This window comes from Lissotriton helveticus, chromosome 7 (assembly GCF_964261635.1).
Source record: "Lissotriton helveticus chromosome 7, aLisHel1.1, whole genome shotgun sequence".
Lineage (NCBI taxonomy): Eukaryota > Metazoa > Chordata > Amphibia > Caudata > Salamandridae > Lissotriton > Lissotriton helveticus.
In genome coordinates, this window is record NC_136068.1 from 1,898,116,635 (window position 1) to 1,898,132,635 (window position 16,001).

The 16,001-nt window shown below is 41.6% G+C and overlaps 1 pseudogene; it reads left to right on the forward strand.

Moving 5' to 3' along the window:
- The first annotated feature begins 761 nt into the window (after positions 1-761).
- On the forward strand, positions 762-13,808 carry LOC144769894 (uncharacterized; annotated as a pseudogene).
- Positions 13,809-16,001: the final 2,193 nt, after the last annotated feature.

Here is a 16,001-nt window from a genome sequence, read left to right on the forward strand (position 1 = left end):
GAGTCAGATGTGGTAAAGCAGGAGTGACCCGGAAGCTGATCAGGGGACGTCTCATCCCTCTTAACTCTCACTGTGGATTTGTTCCTTTCACCATCCACTGGATTGAGCCGTATGTTTAAATGTCTGGACGATGACATTGTGAAGAACAATAAATCTAGGCAGGAGTTTGTATAATGTTCCACTGATGATTATTTTATAAGCTGATGAGTTTCTCAAGATATAGATATTAAGTATTCATTTTCTTCTGCTTTTTAAAGGTTTCTAGAAAGTAAAGTTTGGCATCATATTTTCGTCTGATTGTCCCAGTAATTGTAGTGTGAGTTGATGTGTTTGAAGGTTTTCACAAAGGTCATGTCTACTTCCAAGAACTACTGCACATTCTCTATTGTAAGGAGAGATATCAAACGTGCAGATAGCTGTGCTTACCTGGAAATAAATCAGTAAGTAAACTAATTATCGGATATTCTCAGCAACTCCTGAACACACAGTGCCCCACCCTGTACAGCCCTCCACCACTGTGACACAGTAAAGGTAATGCTCACATGGAGTGAACAATCAGCTACTCAGAGTCTTCTGCTGGTGTCTGCTGAGGTGGAATAATCCCTTAATCGATGGGCGGGGCTTGTTCAGTTCTGTTATCTTGACTTTGCCTCTGAGGTGCTATAAATGGGGGATGCTCTGGTCCTCATCTCAGTGGTAAGAGCTCTTCTCCCCGCATTCCTAAGTGCGGATCCTGAGACTGTGCCGAGCGCTGAACCATCATGTGCACCCTCCTTTTCTCCGCGCTCCTCGCTCTTGCAGCGGCCAACGTCATACCGGCAGGTAAGTCCTTACACACATAAGCATTGATCATGAGTGTCTAATGGGGTCATTAACTTTTGTTAGCGGCCCTATCAGGAATCGAAACAAGTGCAGTGGTATTTTGGGGTGTGGTAATACTGCATGGTCATACTTTGAAAACGTTGCCCACATAAGGAAGCAGGGGTGCAAGTTGCATGTGGCGATCACTGCTGCAGCTAAGGTTTCCTAGGGCATCGACTTGTGTTCTCCCAGTGTTATCAAGACACAGATTTACTGATTCACCCAGTGTTACCACCCCTTAATCCTGTAGCACCCATAATGTCACACTTAAAGAGACTGGTTTTCTGGGTCACCAAAGCAGTATAGAATGAATGGACAATCTCATGGGATTCATAATCAGGAACAGACACCCACGCCACAGAATATGGATGACTCCCAGTGGTAGCAAGAGAATAAGGTGACTGCTGCCAACCCATTGTGTGTCAGCACTTGATATATATGAAATAAGGTTCTGCTTAGTAAAATGCCTCCCACATTGAATGGTCCAGACAGACCAAGGTGCCCTGACAGAACTAGCTGGGGATGGGTAGAGGGCTCCATTCGTATAGAAACCTTCTTTACAGCAAAGAGACAGGATTAATGAAGCACAAATTTCAAAGAGATTAAGAGAGAGTGCAATCACTAAAGACAGAGGAGTGTAGAGAGCATGAGACAGAACTGGAAGTTGTTAATTTACCAACAGTACTTTTCCAAACCGAAGTCCTAATGTGTTTACAACAGTACGTCTCCTACTTAAATGACGCCGATGGATGTTACTATTCTGTCTTTGTTACATTCTCGGAAACACTCGGGCACATTTACCAGTTTCTCACGCAGAGCAGTGCAGCAGCCGCAAATGCTGTCCTGCATGAGAAGGAGAGATCAGAAGAATGCCATATTCGCCGAAATATGCCACTCTCATCCCCTTTCCTAGCGGTGGCACTGAAATTAGCTGCTGTGAGCCACCATAGTGCTTGGGTGTCTCTGCGACTCTAGCATGGGTTTTGCACTGGAAAAGTTCCATTCCAGTACAAAATACCAAGCATAATTTTGAAAAAGTCCCCACTTTGTATGTATGCTGTGCAGTGCAGCACATATAGAAAGTAGGAGAATAAAGGAGAAAAAAAGTATTCCTCCTTCATAGCGCCTGGTTGAAGTGTGCGCCGTTTTCTGATGGTGAACCCTGTCTGCCTTTTTTAGTAACTAGGGTTTAGTATCAGAAACCTTGGATGGTTGCATGGCAATGCCCATGAATCATCCATGGTACACCTTCTTGGCGCTAGGTAATGCAAAGAAGCGCTCTGTGCTACTTTGCGCTACTTTCACGCAATTTCTAGCGTGAAACAAGTTTGGCACTGGAAAGTAAATCGGGTGAAAAGGATTTTGCACCGATTTGCATCACTTTTGTGATGCAAACATTGCGTAAAATCTTAGTAAATCTGCCCCTCGGTCTTGATTGACAAACAGTTTGTGAAAATATTCAGGGGCATCCTAGGGGGGAAACAGCGTTTACAATGCTGGTAATACCACGCGGGTAGGTTATAACGTGGACGTTACATCATCCGCGTTGTTACCATGCATGGCATTACATCGCAAGTCATTTCAACGACTTGCGCTAGATGGCGCACAACGCCAGGGAATGTGCTGGATTTTAAATCCAGGACATTGCCTGCTGTTGCGCTAACTGGAGTAGGAATAGTAATTTATACTATTCCTAAATCCAGCGCGCCATCTAGCGCAAGTCGTAGAAATGACTTGCGATGTAAAGCTGTGCGTGGTAACAACGCGGACGATGTAACGTCCGCGTTGTAACCTACTGCGGGGTAATGGATGGCGTAGTAACGTCATACATTCACCCTAGGGTCATCGCATCCATAGTGTCCCTTCATCGCAGTTATTCTGCTCTGTCAGCCACAAAGTCAACTACATCATTCAAGCCATTACATGATTCTGGGAGAAATTATTCAAGTCAGCTGTACTAGAAGCTGAAAAGACTGGGTGAACCCATATGAGATGTAAACTATGGACAGGGCACTTCAGGTGCTCAAGTGGAAATTTTCCAGAGTGTGAGATACTTGACCTGCAAATTCTATTTGGTCTCAAGAAAGTTTAAAATGCAAAATGATAAATTTACTGCCAGAGATGTGCCAAAGTGAGGAAATCTTAGCTTTGTAAATCTCACTTCTGGACAACATTTCACACAAACAAATCTTTTTAGGAATATTATTTTATCCTATAATTGTTCTGTGAAATTGGTTAGTAAAACTAGGTGTTACAACTAAGCACGTGTATTTAATGTTCACAAAACGTGTGTTTGAAAATATCATCAACGTCATGAAGTTTTTGAAGTTGGAGATTTAGAAGAAACTTCTCAATGAAGCAGAAATCCGCTCCACTACCTCTGCTCACCTCTGCTCAAGATCACTGTATCGTCTCCCTTTGTGCTTTGTGTTCCCTTCTCCCTTCTCTCTCACACGTTTGACCTATAAGAGGTGAACTCTACATCCTGCTGGTGGCTGCCCCTGGTCTCTTGTGTAACATGTCACCTTGCACAGATTTACACGTGAGTCACACTAAGATTGAAGAAGTACCATCAGGTATATGAGGCTTTGAGTCAGTGGCCATCAGTTCAAGTCTTGGCTCTGTCCCCCTTAAACTTTCAGTGGTATTTGTTGAGCGCAAAATCGATTGCGGGTGTTAACTTTGACACAGGAACAGTCAGGTCTGACTTTGACATGGTGATTGCAAATCAATAAAGATGGTCAATAGGTTCATCAATCCAGCCTATATTGTGGTTGCCGGTCAGTCGTCAGTAGTACATTTCCAGTGAAGTTAGGATAGATGTTCTGCTAGATGTGGAGAGCTGAATTTTAAAGACTTTTTAGATGAACTTGTGTCTGTTTTCAAGCCTGTGTTATCTGCATTGCGTTGTTTTAGGCGACTCCCATCATGAGGGTGTGGATAAGCCCGGGATGTGTTTTGGTGACGACATCCAAAAACATGGCAACAAGTTTGAGAACTTTAAGAAGGAAGACGGGTCAGATCCCTCCAAGACCAAGAAACCCTGCCGTAAACCCGACTTCTCGAAGCTGAAGAACTGCTCAGTGGACTGGGACTGCGACGGTGGCGACAAGTGCTGCGGCACCAGCGTCGGCATGAAGTGCACCAGGCCCATGTTTGGTAGGGGTTGACTATGTCTTGTATGTCTTGTGTGAGGGTTTTCTGCACCCTGTCTTTGGCTTCTATCAACAGACAAAGCTTTAACTATTGTCAATAGGGTAAACCAGACAATAGGTTACCTCATTTCACATGCTGTCACTTAAAGTGCCAACAAAGATCAGTGGGCTCAATTCACAAAGAAAAACTTGCACTTTTGTGTAAGTTTACTACTTTGCGGTATTCACAAAGGTAAACTTAGTCGAAAAGTCTAACTTAACGAGTTTTAGGTATTGACAAAGAAAAGTTACTACAAGTAAACCTAGACTTTTTAACCTTTGTGACTACTGAAAAGTAGTAAACTTACACAAAAGTGCACGTTTATCTTTGTGACTCGGGATCATTATATTTCCTATTTGGATTTCTAGGGCACTCAGGGGAATTTCAGTTATTTTATTTGGTGTACAGTCATAATATCGAGTCATTTATTTCGACTGGACAGAATATCGAGTAAAAAATATAGAATGGACATAATATCGACTAGACATAATATAGACAACAAAAATATCGACTAGAGAAAATTAATATCGAATAGAATGGACATAATATCGAATCAAAAATATAGAATGGACATAATATCGACTAGACATAATATAGACAACAAAAATATCGAATTTAAGGTAAGTTAATAATAATTTTTATTTTTTGTGTAATATAAGTCTGTAGCGGGTTGTGGGTTTATAGGGGAATAGGGTGGGAAGTAATTTAATTCTAATTAATTAAATATGTTAATTTATTTATTAATATCTATTTAGAATTAATTGTTAATTAATTATTATTTGGTAATTAATTAAAATATAATTGGTAATTAATTATAATTGATTAATTGATAAATATTTTAATTTTAGTAATTTATTTTCTGTAGCGGGTTGTGGGTTTATAGGGGAATAGGGTGGGAAGTAATTTAATTATAATTAATTAAATATGTTAATTTATGTATTGATATTTATTTAGAATGAATTGTTAATTAATTATTAATTGGTAATTAATTAAAATATAATTGGTAATTAATTATAATTGATTAATTGATATATATTTTAATTTTAGTAATTTATTTTCTGTAGCGGGTTGTGGGTTTATAGGGGAATAGGGTGGGAAGTAATTTAATTATAATTAATTAAATATGTTAATTTATTTATTGATATTTATTTAGAATTAATTGTTAATTAATTATTAATTGGTAATTAATTAAAATATAATTGGTAATTAATTATAATTGATTAATTGATAAATATTTTAATTTTAGTAATTTATTTTCTGTTGCGGGTTGTGTGTTTATAGGGGAATAGGGTGGGAAGTAATTTAATTATAATTTATTAAATATGTTAATTTATTTATTGATATCTATTTAGAATTAATTGTTAATTAATTATTGATTGGTAATTAATTAAAATATAATTGGTAATTGAAAATAATTTATTAATTTTTAAATTGTAAATTAATTTATTGTTAATAGGTAATTAATTAGTATGAGTAGGCAATTTTTATAATTAAATATTTTTATTTTGTTTTTATAAATAAATATTTAATATTTTTATACACTTTTTTAATATTTTAATTATTTGTAATTGGAATTACTATTTATGTTATTTATATATATTTGTGAAGTATTTACTTTCCCTACTATTGCACTCTCTGAAGTTGGAATAGTAATTTTAACCCCTACGCTATCCAACACTTTCCCTACTGTTGCACCCACTGGAGTGGGTATGCAACGTTTACAACGCTACTTTTACTATGCACTACCATTACAACAAAACTTTTAAATTGCAAAAAATTTTACAACGCATACATTTACAAAGCATGTTTTTAAAACGCAGATACCGTTATAATGCATACTATTACAATGTAAGTATTAGTAAGTATATAATTATTTTTAAAATGTTATATGTTTTGGATTTTGGGTAAAGGGGTATTTTTAGGGTTCAGGGTCAGTTTTCAGTTTTTGGGTAAAGGGGTATTTTTAGGGTTCAGGGTCAGTTTTCAGTTTTTGGGTAAAGGGGTATTTTTAGGGTTCAGGGTCAGTTTTCAGTTTTTAGGTAAAGGGGTATTTTTAGGGTTCTGGGTCAGTTTTCAGTTTTTGGGTAAAGGGGTATTTTTAGGGTTCAGGGTCAGTTTTCAGTTTTTGGGGTAAAGGGGTATTTTTAGGGTTCAGGGTCAGTTTTCAGATTTTGGGTAAAGGGGTATTTTTAGGGTTCAGGGTCAGTTTTCAGTTTTTGGGTAAAGGGGTATTTTTAGGGTTCAGGGTCAGTTTTAAGTTTTTGGGTAAAGGGGTATTTTTAGGGTTCAGGGTCAGTTTTCAGTTTTTGGGTAAAGGGGTATTTTTAGGGTTCAGGGTCAGTTTTCAGTTTTTAGGTAAAGGGGTATTTTTAGGGTTCAGGGTCAGTTTTCAGTTTTTGGGTAAAGGGGTATTTTTAGGGTTCAGGGTCAGTTTTCAGTTTTTGGGGTAAAGGGGTATTTTTAGGGTTCAGGGTCAGTTTTCAGTTTTTGGGGTAAAGGGGTATTTTTAGGGATGAGGGTCAGTTTTCAGTTTTTAGGTAAAGGGGTATTTTTAGGGTTCAGGGTCAGTTTTCAGTTTATGGGTAAAGGGGTATTTTTAGGGTTCAGGGTCAGTTTTCAGTTTTTGGGTAAAGGGGTATTTTTAGGGTTCAGGGTCAGTTTTCAGTTTATGGGTAAAGGGGTATTTTTAGGGTTCAGGGTCAGTTTTGGGTTTTTGGGGTACAGGGGTACTTTGTAAAAATAAAGTAAAATTACATTTAAATTAAATTTATTTAATAAAATTAAATTATATTAAATTATATTATATTTTTTATTAATTTATATTCAAAAAATTATTATATACTTACCAATACTTACGTTGTAATGGTATGCGTTGTACAGGTATATGCGTTGTAAAATCTTGCGTTGTAAATGTATGCGTTGTAAAAGTTTTTGCGTTGTAAAAGTTTTGTTGTAATGGTAGGCGTTGTAAAAGTATGCGTTGTAACGTCATACATCCCTGGAGTGGGAATAGTAATTTTAACCTCTACGCTATCCAGCGCTTTCCCTACTGTTGCACCCACTGGAGTGGGAGTAGTAAATTTGACCTCTACGCTATCCAACACTTTTGCTAATGTTGAACTCACTATAGTTGTAACAATACATTTTAAACATTTTCTAAAATGTTATATATGTTTATTTAATAATATGTATATATATATATATATATATATATATATATATATATATATATATATATATATGTGTGTGTGTAATTTTTGGTGATATAATTTTTTTAATTATATAAATTATTTATTAAAATTACATTTTTTTATTAATTATTTCTAAGTTTATATTAAATATATTTATTACTATATTAGTTTTAACTTAATTTTAAGACATTTAAAAAAATCGATATTTTGACAGTCTATATTTTTGTAAGTCGATATTTTGGAGTCGATATTTTGGTACTTACCTGTTTGAAGATAGGGAGTCGATATTTTGTCAATCGATATTTTTGACTCGATATTTGTGTATCTCGATATTTGTGTCGTCGATATTATGTCAGTGATCCATTTTACTTACACCGCATACACATACTTGATGAGTGTTATCAATTATTGCGGCAAAATCTCAGAATAATATTTGCCAATATCTAGGAAGTTACACCATCCTGGTTACATTTATTTAAAGGGCCACAAACAAACAGCAGACTACGAGGAGTTGAAGCCCTAGTCTTGCAAACAATCTTTCTAGCATTGACTTCTTGAGTACCTAACAACAATTAATAGGGGCTTATTTATAGGCCCCTTGCACCTCCAGTGAGCCACTTTTTGTAACACTGGTGGCGCAGGAACCTGCTCCATATTTGCCAGGCACAACTAAGCCACTATTTTGGCGAGGTTAAAGCTTCTTGTAAATATAATTCCCTTTAAAGTAGTTTTCTGCATTAAAATGGCATGCAATGGGTGTTGCTGGGGGCATTCCCAGCAACTTCCGTGGCTTTTTGACACTGCCCCAGACTTAGAAGCTATTGTGACAATGAGGCAGTGCCAAAAACACAATGTGGGTTGCATAGTGCAGCACACATAGAAAGAGAAAAAAGCCTCTTGTGATTGTTTTTGAGCAGGTCGGTTTCCCCTCCTGCACAAAAATTATCATCCATGGTGGAAAGGTGCCTGCGTTGACGCACAGCAGCCAATTGTGCCCCCTTGCAGGGGAAAAGGACCGGAATGCACCGTATCTGGTAGATACGGTGCATTCCTGCCCTTTTCTTTTGCCTTAGGGCACCGCAGCTGGAAGGCCTGTGTTGCTGCCCTACGGCAAAAAACTCATAAATGAGGCCCATAATCTGTTAACTACTCCACAGCATGTCCTGTCACACTGTAGTATATTTTCCCCCCTATCAAAAGTATTTTTTTCCTTTTCATTAAGGCAGACTTGTGTTAGTTTGCAGCATAGAAGCAAACCTGGGGCAGATTTGCAAGCCCCTTGCGTTGTTTTTGCACCGCCGTTGTGGCACTTTCTGTGATGCAGCAGCAGCATAAAAATGCGGTCCATTTACAATGTAACGCATCTAGGGAGATGCGTCACGTTGTAAAGCCCTGCGTCACATTATACCTGCGTCAGGTATAATGAATGCAGGGTGGACGTACCAACGCAAAAAAGCCTCGTAAAAGTGATGCAGTGAAATCTACAAGATTTCACTGCACCACTTCTAGGAGGCCACTGCATCAAATTCTTATGCGTGCTTGAAGCAGGCATAAGGAGTGATGCAGCAAAGTGAGGATAGGCCTCCCCTTGCATTGCTGGAGTTGAGTCATGCTTGCGAGATGACTCCAGCAATGCGCGACTTTTACATCAACAGATGTGTTAGAATTTCTGACGCATCTGTCAATCCATGCGCCATCGTGCACCGTATTGTAAATACGCACACCCATAGTGGCGCAAGCGTTTCTCAAAGTGGCACAGGGAATGTGACGCATTCTTCACAGATGTGTCACTTTCTTGTAAATCTCCCCCATTGTTGGCATCAGAAGTGGTTCTACAGCTGGAAAACGGAAAGAGGCATATTGAGGTATACTAATGTCATTCACACTAGAGTGCATCAGCTAATCCTGATAAATGCTGTTGATTACTCCCCTCAAGGGTCCGGCTGTTCCAGTCCTCACTACTGCCAAAGTCAGCAGCAAGATGGGGGAACTTTAGGTGTTTTCATAACAGGCGAATGGTATCCCACCTACTGTCTGCAAGCCGTAATGTCAATAAAAAGTCAATGCAGGGCACCAGTGTTAAACTGCTGGGTTGTGCAAATGTGTTATAACAGGGATCAGGGTGTTTGCGTTGTTTGTAGTGAATCGGCAGCATCGACCTAATTCAATGCACCCGTGTAAAGTTCAGTTCTCTTAAGCAGAAGCAATGCTCTGGGAGATGGCATGGAGAGGGAGAAAGAACTCCCAGGGCCCTGTTACAGATATTTGCAACACGGGCAGCTTCAAATAGGTGCGCCATACACAAAAAAGGAAAGAGCACTATAATGTTGAATGTGCTCCCTTCAGGGCAACTTTCAACTCATGCTGCCATGGGGGCAGTTCATTCAAGTAAAATATCGAGCGGGTGCTTCAAAGCCGCTCCATGTCTTACTGTGCAGGCGGCAACCTGCCTGCAATTTTAAGAGGGATTAGAGATCTCCTTGCAGCCGGGTGCAGAAAGTGTTAGCTCCCACCTCCAAGGGGATGTTTGAGGGGGTCCATAGGACCCACTTCCCTCCTCCAGAGGTCTGCCATCAGGTGGTGCACTAACAGTGTGCCAAATTTGTGTAGCGCACTGTCAACGCGCCACCCGACATTTTCTTTCCCTTTGCACCCACATCCAGAATATGTCGGGTGCAGAGGTGAAGACATTCCCTCCTTTGCGTGGTGCCACGCCTGCACGCAAATGAGGAAACACTCTCTTTAACACATGTATTTAGGTAGGGGTTCAACAAGTGTCTGCATCCTCTTCTGTAATACCAAAGTGCCCCGGTGGAACACAAAGCGGGCACACATGCCTGCTGAGCACTCTCTATATTAAGACCCTTGGTCGAGCTTATGGTGAAGCCTGTCCATTTATGGTCAGGCCGTTTCTGCCGTCTCATCCTTCTGCGCAGGAAGCACATAGACTGCTCTGGCAAACAGACAGGCCTACAGGAATACAAAATGAAATATCCATTCCCCCTGCAGCCTGCAGTCCTGTCCAGGAAGTGTTTCTGCATTGTTGCCATATTCTCTGCTCTAGGGACATGTTGCTTCTCTGCGTAACTCAAGTGAAAGTAAAAGTTAAAGATACGTAGAAGGTATGTGTGAAAGGACCATGGCAGTATTAGCTAACGTTGACCACTGTAGCTTTCAATCCCCAAGCCTGGGTGGTGTCTTTTCTATGCTGGATGTCCTCTGCTTCTCTTATAGCCCACAACAACATAACACAAATAACAACTAAACAAGAGCACAGCACATCATCACAACATAAAATAAGAAGCAAGATATTAAGACAAAACAGGTATAGAGACAAAAAAAGGCACTCAACCAAAACACAGTATTCATTGACCAATCCACATATTTATCAAGAAACAACTGACTTTTATGCAATACCTTTGGGACCCTACAGGCGTGAGAAATGTGCCAAGTTCTACCTCATGACCAAAAGGCTTATGTTGCATCAGCAGTGCATTGTCCACAGTGTGACAGATCTTGTGAGACATTATCTACTCATCATTATTTACATTATCTAAGGGGCTGGGACAGGGACACATAACAAAGCCAGGGTGTGTATCTCTCCCCATTACTCCAATGCCCCTGTGCAGTAGTTGAAGGCAGGGGCAGATGATTTTGGGGCCGTACATAACAAATTATAGCTGGGTAAAAGTAAATTACAAGGATGATTTTCACCTCGAGGTTCTGAGTGACATCATGGACAACGCAAGCTTCTCTTTCGTTACATATGTGACATCACTAAAAATCCTTGGTGAAAACATCTCTGTAATTGACTGTTACCCATCTTTGATCTAGCTTTCCACTTTTTAGAGCTCTTCTCTTCCTGCATCTGCTTCTCAGCAGATTTGAATCTTTCAGCCTTTGTCACTTGTGTCTGTCTTGGAGCCAATGTTTTTTTATAGTTTGAACATGCTCAGGAGGACCCCACAGACCACAGAATTCAACTGTGTGTGCTCCATGTTCATCAGTCAGAAGGCACCCTGCATTCCCACTAAGTTTCTGACATTAGTGAAATCTACAAAAAACTCTGGGGGACATATTTATGAAATAGTGACGCAGGGCAGTGCAGCAACTCACCTCATTGAGCTGTATTACGGGGAAGTGCAGGAATGTGCCACATTTGAGGCATACTGTGACTTTCTGTCCGTTCCCATGCGTTGGGACACAGTGTGCTGCCGACCACCAAAGCAGGCAATCTTGCACCATCGTGCAAGGGTGCCCCTGTTCTCAGGTGAATTGTTTTTGTGCAGGAAGGGCTACCTTCCTGCACAAAAAACAATCCTGAGAGGCTTTTTTCAATTTCTATGTGTGCTGCAGAATGAAGCACACATAAAAAGACGAAGTGACAGGGAGAAATAAAGCTTTTTCCCTTGTTATGCCTCTGCTGGGCAGGTGTATCTTTTTGGGTGATGGTCAGGTTTACGAGGTCTTGCAAATCTGGGAATGCATCAAGAACGATGAGAGCTGTATGAGAACACCTAGTAATGCCCACGAAACGCCTACCCAGGGCAGAGTAATGCAACGAAGCGATTTGAGTGGCAATACTCCAGATTATTGGATCATGCAAAGTGGCTTTGTGTGGCTTAAAAAATCTGACTTAAGGTTTGTGCCGCTCTTACACCACGTTGTGTGGTGCAATGACGACGCACACTGGGTAATAAACATGGCGGAAGAAGTTCCTGCATACATAAACATGAATGTTTCCTGAAAATGTACTAAGGGTACATGCACGAAAGCACAAATGTAATACATCAAAGCCATTTACAGCGTTCCATTGCCCTCTGGCTACGTTAACTGTATAGAGATACATAAATACAAGTTTCAATGCACTTGTATTGAAATTCTCAGTTCCCCGGTGGTTGACATATTTTCCCAGCAGGAAAAAAATCATTGCACCCACCAATTTTGGGCCGGTTCATTACCAGGGACATCTTCAGGATTTTGTTGGCCCCGGGTTCAAATGTATTTTGATGGCCCTATGTGGAACAGGTTTGAATTTACGATCCAATTTCAGCTCTTTCATGCCCACTGTGGCTAGGTCACTGCACAGGCACGCCGATTCAGCTTCTTAATATGTTTACATCTAACATTAAGGGATAGTGACATATTCTCTCATATATCATGTATTCTTTTGAACTAAGAAGCACAATAACTCTTTGCAAAATGTTTATAATAAACTCACATACATCACCCACATTAAAAATAAATGAAAAGGAAAATGGTACTTAAAACAATCTGTTTAAGAATTATTCAAGGTCATCACAGCAAGACTCTCTGCAGAACAGAGCTGTCTGTATCAGGGCCGGAGTGGCCATAGTGGGCACCGGGTATTTCCCCTGTGGACCGAAGGGGTGGGGGGCAGTTTTGTGCCTGCGGGTGTGCTTTTGTCACTGGGGGCTGGTTTCGCAGCAGACCCGCATCAGAAAAGCAGGTGTGTTACTTCTCACAAGCACCCGCCCCCCCACCCCCTCCCAGTTCCCAGAGCCAGTCGAACAGCACCCTGCCAGGGCTGGATGCTGTTCCCAGCAGTCCGGCCCTGGCCCTCGAAAGGCTGGGGCCCGGGGCCAGAGCCCACTTTGCCCATGCCTTAAAACCTCTCTGTTCATTACTCTCTCACCCTGAAAGCGCTTTGACTCTTGCCTTGGGCAGGAGTGATTCTTTTTCAGGGTGAGACCCAGCCTACAGCAGGTTTGAGATTACCCAGAATGCTGTGCGTTTGTGTGTGTTCAAAGGTAGCTCCTCCATCCTGAGGCAGGAGTGCAGGGTTCTTGTGGGTGTGACAAGTCTGCAGCCAACAGCCTGGACATGATGATAACACCATCTTTCCTCTGACATTCCTTAACACTTCTTTTCTTTCTAGAAGAACCCAAGAAGGAGAGAACAGAGAACCAGGGAGCCGCTGAACCTGAAAACGAAGAAGAGAGGGGCGCAGAACAAAAGAGAAGAGAGAAACGACATCACAGTGAAGAACACGAAGAATACAGCGAAGAGTCAGAATCAAAGGAAGGAAGTGAAGGAGAAGAAGAGAAAGAAGGAAAACGAGACAAAAGGAGTGAAGAGGGAAAGAGGGGAGGGGAAGGAAAAGGTGAAGGAAAGGGTAAGGGTAGAGATGGAGGGAAGGGACAAGAAAAAGGGTGAGGACAAAAAGGGAGAGAAGGGACAAGGGAAAGGAAGAGGCGAAAGTGAACCGGGTGCAGACAATAGCGAGGGAAGAGAGAACCAAAAGGAAAGGGAAAAGAGGAGTGCAAAGGGAAAGAGTGAAGGAAAGGGACAGGGAGGTAGAGGAGGGGGTGAAGGAAAGGGACAGGGAGGTAGAGGAGGGAGTGAAGGAAAGGGACAGGGAGGCAAGCAGGGGGTGAAGGAAAGGGACAGGGAGGTAAAGCAGGGGGTGAAGGGAAGGGACAGGGAGGTAGAGGAGGGGGTGAAGGAAAGGGACAGGGAGGTAAAGCAGGGGGTGAAGGAGGAAAAGGTGCAGAACATGGGAAGGGGTCAGCAAAAGGTAAAGGGAAGAAGCAAGGGTGAGGGAAGGGTGTCAAAGAACAAAACGAGGGCATTGGAGGTGTAGGGGGATAAGAGCAGACAAGAGAAGGGGGATAAGTAAGGAAAGTGACGGGGGAAGGTATTGATCACTCTCAAGTGAAAGGAAAAGAGGAGGAGAAGAAGGAAAGCTAGAACAGCCTGGGTGTGTGGTCAGGGATACAGGAGTGATTCTTGCATTGTTTTCTTCCATCCATAGATGAAGTTGTGGAAAGAATGTAAATCGAGATGCTCATATAAATACTGTAGATATAGAATAAAACGCATATTAAAATCCACGCCCAGAGTTCACGCGCAGTCATTTTGAATCATATTCTGTTGGTGTCTTTGTCTGGCGAGGTACAGGGTTGAGGGGCCTTAAATAAAGCCCAGGCAGCATTCCTCTTTTTGAGAATACATTTGACAGCATTAAAGCTTTGTCCTCACCGCATGGGCTTTTACACAAAGCAAGTGAAGAAAAGAGAAAGACAAGCATTGGCAAGTCCAATAGCACTTGGCTCCTAAACGTAGAGCTGGTGGTTTTGCCAATGCTTTTTTTTCATTAGCATGAAAAAATAACCGCCGATGTGGCACAGTACATAATGCCTGGATACCCTCATGGGTTTGGGATTTTTAATTTACCCTTCTGACATGGCAGGTGGCCATTCTAGAGAAGCAAGGAAGAGGCAGCGAGTGGCAACTCAAAACAGGAAGTAAGGAACCCAGGGGCATTTTGCACCCACCCTGCCCTTGTTCCAAAAACCAAAGCCCTCTCAGACGGACACTTGCCCTTGAGGTCCCCGGCCGATCACGCACCCCACCTTCCTTTGCAGTAACAGATGAAACAAGCCTTGATGGTGCAAACGGCCGTAATTTACCTTTATTCACATATTAACTTGAGAAAACACAGTCGAACTTCAAACATGCATCACATCATCATTGCTCCAAACTGCCTGTAGGTCAAGTCCAGTAGTACTTAGTCCATAACAACACCTTGCGACAGCGCCCTGAGTGAATGCCCCTTCACAGCCAGGGCCTAGCACCTTTCCTGTGGTTTCCAGGCTACGCCTTGATGCCAAGTGGTGTGGGTGGCCCTAAGGCCTGACCCCGGCTGCAAGTGCCGTGACCGCCCTCTGCTGACCCATAGCCTGCTCCCGGTGCCCCTACGTAAGGTATCCCAAAGGCAAGGGTTTGAGTGGCTCTACCATTGGCTATTGCTCTCCTTCTGTTGTCCCTTTGTGCTGTCCCTACCACGCTGCCTTTGGTACAAAGACCTCAGGCAGCTCCCCCTCCTACTCACCTCCTGATGCCCCCTGGGCTGAAATTTACCAGAGAGCCCCAATGTTGAGGAGGAGCAGGTCCATACCTACCTCCGACTGCTATACCTAGTCTGGTTCTTGGTATCCTACCATGTTGTGGTTAATAGGGCACGCCTCGTGCAACCAATTACAGACACATGTTCTTGTCTTAAGAGTCATAACCTGTACTCAGGAGTAGAGATCGGGTGAATGCATGACAACGCCTAGTGCCTTGCTAGGCGTGTGGGTTAATTGCTCTTCTACACTACTGCCCACCTAAGTTACAGTCCTCCATCGAACTTTTAAGTGGATAAAAATCCGATCGCCCACCATTTAGGCCGATAGTATCAGAAAGTGCTTTTGAAAATTTTGAAAAACACGCGGAGATTATATCCACGTAAATGTTTATCGACTAATAACTTGTATCAGAAGTTTATGTTCATTCATTTTGTTTAATGCAATGAGGTAAATACAAATATAAGTAAAAAGATTTACTGGTCAAATTTTTCAATTGCTTAAAGAATTTGGCCACTTTTGCCATAGGAACAGTGTTACCCATACAGGGATTCATCCCTGTTTGCTCACGACAATAGAGAAGGCACACGGGGCAGAGGAACAAGCGAGAGAGAGCGAGAGAAACTGGAGACAAAGGAAACATAAGCACTTCCCTGGAATGAAGAAACTAAAGAAAACAAGCATTGTTAAAGACAATCTTTTAGGCTTTAATAGGCTAAATCATGTATATATATCGGAACTGGCCTTTGTTAGCATGTGTTATGACTCCAATGCACATTCACTTCTAATGCAGAATCTATTAAATGCTGGGTACGGTTGTGATACTCATTTCGGTGAAAGGGGTCATGGATTAAACCACCAAACATATGGGAATCTCACAAAAAAA